The sequence below is a fragment of the Xenopus laevis genome, chromosome 5S, assembly GCF_017654675.1.
Source record: "Xenopus laevis strain J_2021 chromosome 5S, Xenopus_laevis_v10.1, whole genome shotgun sequence".
NCBI lineage: Eukaryota > Metazoa > Chordata > Amphibia > Anura > Pipidae > Xenopus > Xenopus laevis.
In genome coordinates this window covers 43,697,871-43,711,839 of record NC_054380.1, presented here as the reverse complement: position 1 = coordinate 43,711,839, position 13,969 = coordinate 43,697,871, and the positions used below count along the sequence as shown (strand labels likewise).

The 13,969-nt window shown below is 40.1% G+C and overlaps 1 protein-coding gene across 1 annotated transcript in view; it reads right to left on the bottom strand.

The window, feature by feature from the left end:
• The window catches only part of LOC108717854 (palmitoyltransferase ZDHHC14), a 114,066-nt gene extending 101,324 nt beyond the window's left edge, over window positions 1–12,742 (bottom strand). Inside the window, exon 1 of the mRNA XM_041564459.1 lies at window positions 12,516–12,742. The gene's annotated coding sequence lies outside the window, so the exon portion shown is untranslated. The remainder of the gene's footprint in view (window positions 1–12,515) is intronic.
• Between the last annotated feature and the right edge of the window lie 1,227 nt (window positions 12,743–13,969).

Sequence of the window (13,969 nt, the reverse complement as noted above, 5' to 3'; positions counted from 1 at the left end):
CACCCAACACATCAGTGACATCATTGAAGCGTGTACGCACCTCGCGCTGCACTACTGCACAGAAGCTATTACTTGCCAGCAAGAGGGAGAAGGTGAAGGAGATGGATTCCACCCAACTGGGTAACCATGATTACTGAAACAAATTATTAAATAAACGCTTGAAAAAAACAAAAACATTAAAAAATGAAAAAAAATCCCCTTAAAAGTATGCCCCTTAATGATGGCGCCCTAGACAGCCGCCTACTCTGCCTACCCCTAGTTCCGGCCCTGATCCCTGCAGTGAGCATCAACCATTTGATTTTTTGGTGTGCTATTAATATGGACATGGTCTTGCGGTAACATGGTGTGGTTTAAAGTGGGTGTGGTCTAAAAACAGGGAGTGGCTAACACTGGCTTCCATTAATGGCCCTCCACCATGTAGATTAGAAAAATTCCGGCCCTCGGTACCATAGAAGTTGGACAACTCTGCTCTATATCAAACTAAATATACATTTTAAAGGTGAAAAACATTAAACAATTATTATTTCACCTCTGGAACATTGCATTATATATATGCTTTGATAATTGTATCATATGTGGGTTCAGTATTTTATAATATTACACTATATAACAATCTGGGTGATTTATGTGTGGCCAATTATTTTATTATGCCTGATATCCCTGCTGCTATTATTGGTGAGTTAAGCATCTCCCTCTGTGTCTGGTCAATTTCTAATAGTTTGGCTTTTTGTAACATAAGATTGATAAAGTCTTCAGATGGTTCCTCAGTGAAGTATATTTTCCTAAAGTACTCTTCAAATGCTGTCAATCAATTTTGGGTTGTTACATGGTGTGATGATATCTGGTTGGTGTTGGGCAGTGAGAGATTTTTACTCTGAAATTAGGTACAGTAGAAACCCCACTTTACCTTTTCAAGGGACCAGGAAAAAATATGTAAATGTAAAATCAGTGAAATGAGCATAATAAATGCATCCTTTAAGTATACGAAGGTTATAAGCACAGGTCTCTTTTACTCTGAAATACAATATTTACTTTGTTATTGACTAGGGTTAAGCATTGCAGCATTAATACTTATTTAAAGATATGGAAACCATGGGTGAAATTATATAAAAATCAGTACTAATAAGATATTAACTTTAAAAAACTATCATATACTCTAAGATAATTGTCTTCTTAATGCTTAAAGGTGAAGTAATGGTGAGGAAATGATATTAGAGAGTAGGACAGAATTTGAAAAGATAATTAATCTAATGCACTAATGCAATATACCGTACAGTACACATACTAACAGTACACATACTAAAATATATTGAAGCTGGATTGCTAGTAGCCATGCTAGAGAGACACCAACCCAGACCTACAGACAACCATGTGCATTTTGACAACTCCTAGTATATCCCCCTGATATTGCACTTGTAATAAATCAAGTTCTAATCATGTTTAAAGTGTGTGTAATAACATGTCCAGTGAGGCAAGCTGGAATCAGTAACACTTTACATCAGGGCTTTCCAACCTGCAGACTGGAAACACTAATGACAGTTACAAGATTATCAGATGCAGCTTTAGATCAGCTTTAAGTGTTGCACAGATGAACTAGGGACATATATTAGGGGAAATGGCATTGCATTTGTACAAAATCATATTTTAAGTATGTATAGCACATTTTTCACAAGGCAAGCTGGAATGAATAACTAGGAAACCAGCCAAAACGTTGCTTGTCCCAAAATCAAGTTTGGGGAGGGGGTTTCCATAAGTTTCTGAGTGAGGCTAAGTAAAAATGTCCTGATTTGGGCTATTCAGAGCATATATGTTGGCTACCATGTCTTTTTTTGTCTGATTTACACAATATTAAATAGTGACATATATATCAGGTCATCCAATTTGTTTGGCAGAGATGTGCAAATAAGACTGGCTGCTCCCCTTTGTTTGGCTTTATATAGTGCTGATAGGAATTCACGTATCCATGCCGCTTTAAGTACACTGGTATCTCCTAATTTCCAGAGGGTCTTTAAAAATAATATTCTATTGGGTTTTAGTTTCTTGAGATTTGTTAATATCTTTTTCTTTTGATTGGTGAGGTCAACCAACCTACATTCCAAACTATCTGTCTCATATGTTGTTTGAACATGTGTAGCGAGTTGGTTGTGATGTTACCTGTATTCATCTAACTGTTCTGTCATGAAGTCTTAACTGTGCATTATTAGGTATGCCCTGGCTCCATCCACCCGGTAATGTTCTAGCCTCTTCGACCTTCCAAAACTTTTGTGGGCCAAGCTTGTGTACTAGAGACAGTATAATTAAGAGAGAGAGATTGACATTATAACTTAAATAACAATCATCTAATTACATATTTACAATACCAATATTTGCTTCGTGTTTTCAGTATCTTAACATTTCAGGACAGCTCATTCCTGTTCTGTTGGGTAGTGAGAGTTTTCTACTCTAAAATTAGCTGCAGCAGAACCCCTATTTTTCAGAGGGACCAGAAAAACTTTAGCTATAATTAGGGAAAATAAAAATTTGGGGAAAGCAACATATTCCTTGAAGGGGTTGTTCACCTTTACATGCACTGATTTGAATAAGAGACTTAAATATGAATAGTAGAGCACCTGAATAGAAGGTTGAGCAATCAAAAATAGCAATAAGAATAAATATATAGCTTTATAGAGCATTTTTGGTGAGGACACTGACCTCCATTTGAAAGCTGAAAAGAGTCAGAAGAAGGCAAATAATTGAAAACTATAAAAAGATAATAACAACCAATTTAAAAGTTGCTTAAAATTGGCCATTCTATAACATACTAAAATTTGACTTAGATAAACCACCCTTCAAGTACTCAAAAGATTTAAGCACAGAAGTCTGTTTTACTTTAACTTATTCTATTTACCACAAAAAAAATAATTAACATCCAGGAAAATATAAAATCAGGGAAATGTTACTTTGTTAATAACAAGGGTTAAGGATTGAAGCATAATGTTACACTATGGGGGGCATGTGCAAGGCCTCTCTGGCAGTCACATACACAAGCTACAGCAATAAGTGACTTGTGTATGACTAATTAGAATTGACTATTTACAGGCACAACCAAGGCATGCAAACTGGTTACCATTTTAAACCTCTTTTTTTCACTAATAATAACAGTCATAGAGAACAAACGGCCATTTTTATGTGAAATCTGGAAAACGTTATATAAAATCAGAGAAAATCTCTCACTGAAATGCATTATAAATTGGTGGGACAAAAAACAAAGAACAATGTAAAATATCTGAAAAATGAAATCAGGGTAGTAAAAATTGAAGTTTCACTGTAGCTGTGTGGCTTTAAGGTACTCTTTCAAAGTTTTAAGGCTAACCAAAACCAGAGGGAAGGTGGCTTTGGGTCCATGCATTTCATAAGCAATGCTTTCCTGGCGTGGAACAGTAGAGATCGCCATAGGTCTCTCTTTGCATTTAGTGGGAAAATCTCATCTATCACCCCCAGTACACAGACTTGTGGAGACATAATTTTGGGGAAGGTAGTTTTGTCCTGGATGTGGGACATAAATCTATCCCAGTATTTACTGATTTGAGGGCAGTTCCACATCATACGAACATAACCAGCCGCCTGCTGTTGACACTTTGGGCAATATGCTTTATTAATCTCACCCATTTGGCTTAGGCGCAGTGGTATGATGTGAATCCGATGTAATAGCTTAAACTGGATAAGCCTATCTCTATTAGCAATGAGGTACTGGTACGCTTTGTCTTTACTCTCCTCCCATTCTTCTGATGTTAAAGTGGGGATATCTGAATGCCAAGCCTCATATGCTTTAGCAAATGGTGAGGGAATTGCGGAGAGTAATTTCCCATATAGGTTGGTAACCATTTTTTTTTGGTTTGGCGATTTAAGGGCCTCTAAAAAGGGAGGTGTTACCAGTTCCACTTTGGTTGATGTGAATTGTGCTATGAAGGCATGCCTATATTGTTGGTACACTAGTTGGTTAATTTGGACTCCGGGATGAGACTGTAATAATTGTTCTCTGGTGAGCAACTGCCCATCCAGCGCTGCATCGCCCAAAGTCCTGATCCCGGCCCTTGGCCACCTCATATATGTTAGGAGTTGTTGGAAATGGGGAAGGTGAGAGTGGCCCAAATAGGTTAATCAATTTTGAGTAACGGGTTTTTAAGGCTAGTGATCCGCAGAACCACCGTCCAATCCTTGTGTGGGGTGGTAAGAATCGGTTGTCTCACTTGCAGGTCTGCTATTTTCCTATAAGGTATACGTTAAAGGGTTTCTGCTGAGCCTGCCAAAGTAGCCTGCAATTGGAAGTTAGGGTTGTTGGGGTCTGGCGTTAGCCACCAGCCCACATAGTACAATTGAGAGGCTAAGAGGTAGTATTGTAGGTCTGGGAAGCCCAGTCCGCCTTCGTCAATTGGGGCCTTTAGTTTGGACTTGGTAAATCTCGGGGATTTATTACCCCATATGAAAGAAGACTGCATTTGTTCAATATGTTGGAATACTGTTTTGGGGATGTACATAGGAGAATTGTGGAGGATATACAAAAATGTTGGTTGATCCTACCCCATATTGTCAGGGGTAAATTCCCCCATTGCTTGAGTTTGATTGACTACTTTCTGTGACCGGGGTAAAGTTTAACTCTGTGTATTTAGTGCTATCCCTCGTGGTCGTAACGCCCAGATACTTGAAGGAGCTTACTCAGCTTAGAGGGGAAGGGGGTAGCTATTGGGGTCTATGCCTTCATCTACTGGAAAGATACTGGATTTTTCCCAGTTTATGAGTAACCCTGAGTATCCTTCGAACTCATTTATAACTGCAAAAGTTGACTGTAGTGAGGGTCCGGGATCACTTAAGTATAATAATACATCATCAGCATATAGGGAGATGCGCTCCTCCACCCTACCCAGATGCATTCCTGCTATATTGTGGGCTGTGCGTATTAGAATAGCCATTGCTTTTATCGCCAAGGCGAACAATAACGGCGAAAGGGGGCATCCCTGGCGGGTGCCACGACTCAGCTGAGAGGTGCTTGACAATATATTATTGACACTTATTCGTGCTTGGGGGTTTTGATACAGGAGTCCCACCCATGTGATGAACTGGCCGCCCAATCCAAAACTTTCATTGACCTCCCACAAGAACGACCATTCGACCGAGTCAAAAGCCTTGGCTGCATCCAAAGAGACTACCACTCTAGAGCCTACCTCCCTATGTGTTGCTAGGATATTGCTGTAAAGCCGCCTTATATTTATATCTGTTGATCTCTCTGGCATAAAGGGGTATCACCCAGTGTTTCGATTTGGCTTACTTGCAAGTGTGCTTCACTTTTTTCTGTTCAACTTTTAGTTAGAAAAAAGAAGAAATTTTAGGGGTATGAGTAAAGAGTAAAGTACGTTCTCCTTTGCAGCAATATACAGCTATATACTGCATTTTCTGAATTTCTTCTGCAGCTTTGGCTCTAGCTCCCGCTATGGCACGGATAAGGGTTCCTCTCATTGTGGCTTTAAATGCATTCCAAACCATGGGGGGGGGGGGCTGCAGTTGCTGTATTTAGGGCCCAGTATTCTGTTATAGCCTTGGTTGATGCCTCTGCCACTGTGTCATTAACTAGCCATAGTGGGCTTAATCTTCAGGGTTTGGTTTCCCTGGGTGAAAGTAGTCCTAGGTTAACAAGTAAAGGAGCATGATCAGAAATACCTCAGGGTAAATATTTTGCTGTTCGTACATGTTGTATTAAGTCACCTGTGGCTAGGGCCAGGTCTATTCTGGACATTGTGTTGTGCGTAGCGGAGTAGCATGAGAACACTTTCCTCTGGGTTTTTCCATCACCATATGTCTGTTAGTTGCATGGCCTCTGCCCATTGTGACAGTTTCCTTTTGTTTCTTTCTGCATAAACCCAAGTGCTCCCTTGATGTTTGGGGGTTGAGGAAGATGTGTGTTTAACCATTCAAAATAATGCTTAATTTTGCTGGGTATGTAAGCGAAAAGTGCATGCCGTTTTGAAATTAGTATCTGCAAATTGGTGTTAATTCTCTCTCTTCTGTGATACTTTGGCTGAGAAGCCCTGAAAGACCTGTATCTTATGTTCTTGTACCTTGAGATCTCTTACTTTTCTACATGCCTGTAAGATCAATTCTGCCATAACTGGGTGACTTCTTTTCCTATTCTAGGATCACTCACGCCCCAGCCCGTGTGCCCTTTCAATGCTGTTGTCAGATAACTGATGTTATAAACTCAGAGAATTGCAGAGAATATTGAGGATAAACTTGGGAATGTCTGCCAGACGTATTGACACTGGTACCCCAATGAAACTTACTTCTCCAAGATCTATTATCTAGATTATCTATTTTTTCTCAAAGTTAATTTAGTAATTAAGTCTATAGCTGATCTCGTTTTCTGTTGTGTTAATTTGGTAATCTACATTAATTATCCTCTAATCTCCAGTATTCAGTCCCTGAGTATTAGATTAAATTCTAAAAGGTGTTATGAATACGGTTTGCTGTAGCAAATCAAACTTAGCGTAGTAGATTATTAAAAGTCGAATTAAATAAATCTATTGTGCATTTTGAAGCGTATGATTAATGTAGTTTGAGTCTTGTGGAGGTGGTGAGTCACCCACGGGGGGTGGGTGTGATTTCTGAGTGCTGTGTAGCCTCTTTAGCTTGTCCCTATTTTTCCAATTTTGTGAATAAGGTCTTTTCCAGACACAGCATGGAGGTGGGGCTAGAACCAACAGTGTTGGAGGTACAGTATAAGCAGAGTCTATAGTTACGATTAAAAAAGAAGATGCCCCAGAATAGATTATAAATGTCTCACCAAATAGTAAATATGGTCTGGGTGCCCCAGCCCCCCAGCTTTAGAGAGCAGGTATGAAGAAGAAGCAGGGCCAACCGGCACTCAGACGGATCCACAGGACCAGAGAAAATTAGTTAGTCCATGACTAAGTGCCGCAAGTGGGTGCAAATGCATAGGGCGGATGGAGATGCAAATATACACTTTTTAACTTTGTCCAAATAAAATATATATTTTTTAACTAATTTTCTCTGGTCCTCTGGATCCACCTGAGTGCGGTTTGCCCTGCTTCTTCTTCCAAAGCAGAGCCTAACCTGCAGGCACCTAATCCAAAATGCTACAGAAGAAAATACCTTGCCATTGTGTGCTTGATTCCACTTCAATACATCTCAAACACAATTACACCTTCCAATAATTCTACTTCTAGACAGCAACACCTTAGCATTCATGAATCCTTCTCTCAGTATACATTTAAGTAGTTCATACACAACATTCACTCCATCATCTACATTGATTCTAATTACTCCTTCATAAAACCCACACGCTACAACTGACCCTTCTGTGTACGATATGATAGGATCCTTAGATTATAAGCTCCCCCAAGGGGAAAGGAGTGATGTAAATGATGTAAACTCTCTGGAAACCAATGCATAAAGTGTGCGTATGAGCCATAGAAATAACGTATATCTGACTTTACTGTAAGTGAACAAGATAGGAAGATTAAATTGTAAGCTCCGTTGGGGCAGAAACTGGTTTAAATGACAAATGTGATATGTGACATAGAAATAAAAAGAGGAAACCAGAAGTTATACTATCTACTACTATTCCATCCAGTAGAGCCAGTTGGATTTAATATGGAGAAGAAGACATGGGAAAAATAAAAGAAGGTACATCTGAAAAAGGGAAGGTAGGATTTTTTAAATGATTAAATACCTTGTAAGCTACAAATCCTCACACTCACAAGCCAGAAGCTAAGCACTTCGCTACTGTCCCGTCTGACTTTATCAATCAGGGTTTCCCTCCCAACATGCAATGAGTTAAACACCTTAACATTCTGTGCTTCTTCACTAATATGCAATTCAGTAGTTCAAACACCAGATTCACTAAATCATGCACCTTGGTTCCAATCACTCCTTTATACAACCCACACACTACAACTGACCCTTCTGTGTATGAATGTGATAGGATCTTTAGATTGTAAGCTCCCCCTGTGAGGCAGGGACTGACGTGAATGATGTAAACTCTCTGGAAAACACTGCATGAAGTGTGTGTGTGTGAGCCATATGATTGACAAATAACTGACCTTACTGTGAATGAAGGTAATAGAATCCTTAGATTGTAAGCTCTCCTAGTGGGGCAGGGACTGATGTGAATGATGATGGTTCCAATCACTCCTTTATACAACCCACACACTACACCTGACCCTTCTGTCTATGAATGTGGTAGGATCTTTAGATTGTAAGCTCCCCGTGGGCAGGGATGATGTGAATGATGTAACTCTCTGAAACCACTGCATGAAGTGTGTGTGTGAGCTATATGATTGACAAATAACTGACCTTACTGTGAATGAACGTAATAGAATCCTTAGATTGTAAGCTCTCCTAGTGGGGCAGGGACTGATGTGAATGATGATGGTTCTAATCACTCCTTTATACAACCCACACACTACAACTGACCCTTCTGTCTATGAGTGTGATAGGATCCTTAGATTGTAAACTCCCCCCGTGGGGCAGGGACTGATGTGAATGATGTATAATCTGTAAAATGCAATGAATTGTTTTAATGATTATGTACCTTGTAAGGTAAAAACCCTTCCACACTCACAAGCCAGAAGCTAAGCTCTTCGCTACTGTTCCGTCTGGTAGTGCACGCTCGACTGTAATGTGGGGAAGAAGGCATACCTCATTACGGAAGACAGACAGTAGTGCCTGTTCACTCGGAGCATGAAGGATGAGGGGTATCACTGCTCTATTGAGGGGTAAAGCCAGGCTTTATCAATCAGGGTGTCCCTCCCAAAATGCAATGAGTAAAACACCTTAGCATTCTGTGCTTCTTCACTAGTATGCAATTCAGTAGTTCAAACACCAGATTCACTAAATCATGCACCTTGGTTCCAATCACTCCGTTATGCAACCTAAACCTACAACTGACCCTTCTAGTCTATGAATGTGATACTATCCTTAGATTGTAAGCTCCCCCGTGGCCAGGGACGATGTGAATGATGTATAATCTGTGCAATGCAATGAGTTGTTTTAATGATTATGTACTTGTAAGTTAAAAACCCTTCCACACTCACAAGCCAGAAGCTAAGCTCTTCGCTACTGTCCCGTCTGGTAGTGCACGCTCGACTGTAATGTGGGGAAGAAGGCATACCTCATTACGGAAGACAGACAGTAGTGCCTGTTCACTCGGAGCATGAAGGATGAGGGGTATCACTGCTCTATTGAGGGGTAAAGCCAGGCTTTATCAATCAGGGTGTCCCTTCCAACATGCAATGAGTTAAACACCTTAGCATTCTGTGCTTCTTCACTAGTATGCAATTCAGTAGTTCAAACACCAGATTCACTAAATCATGCACCTTGGTTCCAATCACTCCGTTATGCAACCTAACCTACAACTGACCCTTCTGTCTATGAATGTGATACTATCCTTAGATTGTAAGCTCCCCGTGGGCCAGGGACAGATGTGAATGATGTATAATCTGTGCAATGCAAATGAGTTGTTTTATAATGATTAATGTAACCTTGTAAGGTAAAAACCCTTCCACACTCACAAGCCAGAAGCTAAGCTCTTCGCTACTGTCCCGTCTGGTAGTGCACGCTCGACTGTAATGTGGGGAAGAAGGCATACCTCATTACGGAAGACAGACAGTAGTGCCTGTTCACTCGGAGCATGAAGGATGAGGGGTATCACTGCTCTATTGAGGGGTAAAGCCAGGCTTTATCAATCAGGGTGTCCCTCCCAACATGCAATGAGTTAAACCCTTAGCATTCTGTGCTTCTTCACTAGTATGCAATTCAGTAGTTCAAACACCAGATTCACTAAATCATGCACCTTGGTTCCAATCACTCCGTTATACAACCCACACACTACAACTGACCCTTCTGTGTATGAATGTGATAGGATCTTTAGATTGTAAGCTCCCCTGTGGGGCAGGGACAGACGTGAATGATGTAAACTCTCTGGAAACCACTGCATGAAGTGTGTGTGTGAGCGATATGATTGACAAATAACTGACCTTACTGTGAATGAACGTAATAGAATCCTTAGATTGTAAGCTCTCCTAGTGGGGCAGGGACTGATGTGAATGATGTATAATCTGTAAAATGCACTGCATAAAATGTGACGGCGCTATAGAAATAAGAAGAGGAAGCCAGATGACATGGAACAAATGACGATGGCACATTTGAAGAACAGAAGGTAGGACTTTTTTAATGATTGTATATCTTGTAAGGTAAAAACCCTTTCCACACTCACAAGCCAGAAGCTAAGCTCTTCGCTACTGTCCCGTCTGGTAGTGCACGCTCGACTGTAATGTGGGGAAGAAGGCATACCTCATCACGGAAGACAGACAGTAGTGCCTGTTCACTCGGAGCATGAAGGATGAGGGGTATCACTGCTCTATTGAGGGGTAAAGCCAGGCTTTATCAATCAGGGTGTCCCTCCCAACATGCAATGAGTTAAACACCTTAGCACTCTGTGCTTCTTCATTAGTTTGCAATTCAGTAGTTCAAACACCAGATTCAAAAAATCACCAAAATTGATTGCACTCACTCAGTTACACAACCTAAATGCTATAATTGACCCTTCTGTCTATAAATGTGATAGGATCCTTAGATTGTAAGCTCCCCCCGTGGGGCAGGGACTGATGTGAATGATGTATAATCTGTGAAATGCAATGAGTTGTTTTAATGATTATGTACCTTGTAATGTAAAAACCCTTCCACACTCACAAGCCAGAAGCTAAGCTCTTCGGTACTGTCCCGTCTAATAGCGCACGCTTGACTGTAATGTGGGGAAGAAGGCAAACCTCATTACGGAAGACAGACAGTAGTGCCTGTTCACTCGGAGCATGAAGGATGAGGGGTATCACTGCTCTATTGAGGGGTAAAGCCAGGCTTTATCAATCAGGGTGTCCTCCCAACTGCAATGAGTTAAACATCTTAGCATTCTGTGCTTCTTCACTAGTATGCAATTCAGTGATTCAAACACCAGATTCACTAAATCATGCACCTTGGTTCCAATCACTCCTTTATACAACCCACACACTACAACTGACCGCTTCTGTGTATGAATGTGATAGGATCTTTTAGATTGTAAGCTCCCCTGTGGGGCAGGGACTGATGTGAATGATGTAAACTCTCTGGAAACCACTGCATGCAGTGTGTGGTGGTGGTGTTGTGTGTGAGCCATATGATTGACAAAATCACTAATGACGTAAGCTCCCGTGGGGCAGGGACTGATTGAATATGTATAATCGTGAAATGCAATGAAGTTGTTTTAATGATTATACCTTGTAAGGTAAAAACCCTTCCACATCACAAGCCAGAAGCTAAGCTCTTCGTACTGTCCCGTCTATAGGCACGCTGACTGTAATGTGGGAAGAAGCAACCTCATTACGGAAGACAGACAGTAGTGCCTGTTCACTCGGAGCATGAAGGATGAGGGGTATCACTGCTCTATTGAGGGGTAAAGCCAGGCTTTATCAATCAGGGTGTCCCTCCCAACATGCAATGAGTTAAACACTTAGCATTCTGTGCTTCTTCACTAGTATGCAATTCAGTATTCAAACACCAGATTCACTAAATCATGCACTTGGTTCCAATCACTCCTATTACAACCACACCTACAACTGACCCTTCGTATGAAGTGATAGGATCTTAGATTGTAACTCCCCCTGTGGGGCAGGACTGAGTGAATGATGTAACTCTCTGGAACACTGCATGAGATGTGTGTGTGTGGAGCCATAGATTGACAAATACTGACCTTACTGTGAATGAACGAATAGAACCTTAGATTGTAAGTCTCCAGCTGGGGCAGGGACTGATGTGTGTAATGAATCGATAATGGCTGTAAGAAGGACGACCTTTCTATGATATTATCTTGTAAGTAAAACCATTACACTCACAGCCAGAACAAGCTTGTATGCTGAGGCATATGAGGACTCTGGAGCAGAGGGTTCACTGCTTAGATTGAGGGGTAAAGCCAGGCTTTATCGATCGCGGTGTCCCTCCCAACATGCAATGAGTTAAACACTTTAGCATTCTGTGCTCCTTCACTAGTATGTAATTCAGTAGTTCAAACACCAGATTCACTAAATCCACATTGTTTTCAATCACTCCTTTATACAACCCACACGCTACAACTGACCCTACTATGTATGAAAGGATAGGATCTTTAGATTGTAAGCTCTGTGTGTGTTTGTGTTTGTGATATGATTAACATATAACTGACTTAACTGTGAATGAACGTGATAGGAAGCTTATATTGTAAGCTCCTGTGGGGCAGGGACAGATGTGAATGGGGTATAATCGGTGTAAAGAACTGCATAAAATATGAAACACCGACAACGTGCAATTATAAGTCTCTCCCACATGTCATGTCATGCAAAAACAGTTGAATTATAGCTAGACAGCTGACATGACTATTGAGAATTATGTATAAAAAGCAATAAATAGAAAAGATAGGTTACAGAGTTATATAAATAATCAACTGCCCTACCTACCTCCAAAATGACTATTTTAGAGATGGAAGACAGCATTCCTTTCATAGAAGATAACTCTTCCTCCACAAAAAATAAATTGTTGTATCTAGGAAAAAAAGTTTAAACAGTTAGCAAGAAAAGCTAAGTATTGGGAAAACAGGTCCAGAAGATAAAATGTATGTTTCAATGGCATTCTTGAACTTTATAAAGACTTGCTTGCTTTACTACTATCAGACTCTCTCTCTGGTAACTGATGAATCCCTACCAAAGCTAAAAGATGATTATGCGATATTCAGGGAGCAGAAAAATATCTATAGCCAATTATCCAGATAATCTCTTACTAAGAGCATATCCCTTTCACATCAATTAGCAATGGACACTTGAACGATTGACTGACCCTACGGGGAATATTTACTGTTGTGTAAAAATACAGCAAAGAAACAACATTCAAATTCACCACACATCAAAAGGAAAAAAAAGGTGCACTTATCATGCATTCTACTTTTCTAATGCCGCCAAATGTGGAATTTGCTGTTTATTTTACACAACGTTTAGGGTGAAAACACACAGGGCCACTAGTAGCAGCTACAAAAAGCCAAAAAATTATCCTGCTATAGACAATACTAAGACTTGCCTCTGCTAAAACATATGTAGTGTCTTAGCTAAGCCAATAATCACTATTGTCTATTTTGTAGATGTGACAAGTAGCTGCTACTAGTAGCTCTGCGTGTCTTCACCCTTATCACATTTTTTGACAAGACTCCATTTACACAGCATAATAGATAGGCCCCTTAATGTGACATCAGAGCTCACCACAAAAAAACTCATCCCCTTTCTAGTCATTCCTATAAGTGTATTTATCAAATGGTGAACTGTAACTTTCATCCATTGATAAATATGCTTCTTAAAAATCACAGGAATGAATACAAGTGTTTTTTCTTTGTGGTGAGCTCTGATCTCACATTTTGATAAATCTACCCCTAAATCTTCTGCCACACTGGTTCATTAGAGAATGCAGAACATGTTTCTAAAGGTTTATTTTTGGTTTCTTTTGTGCTGACATTTATATATTTTTTTTTTCTATGGATAGATTAACTGAATATGATCTCTTTTGGGGCATAGTACATTTCAATTGTTTATAATGGTAAAATAAAAGTCATATTCTGGAACATAAATTAAATTAATTCTCTTATGTAAAATCTTGCCAGGCAGTTGGGTCGATGACATGCAAATGAAGCAGGAGAGGAAAGGAATGTTCAGTAGCTCTTCAGTCCAGGACTTCCTCCTTGGGCTTTCATCACATCACACAGGCAAATATGTGAGCGATCCCCTCCCTAAGTGGAGAACAGAAAGAAACTTAACGTGATACTGACACTAAAAACTACTTTTTAAAATATGAATGTATATTAAATGTTACCTATAGGTCATGTTGATTGGTTTTTCTGGAGAGGATTGTTTTTGTAAGTAAGTTGAAG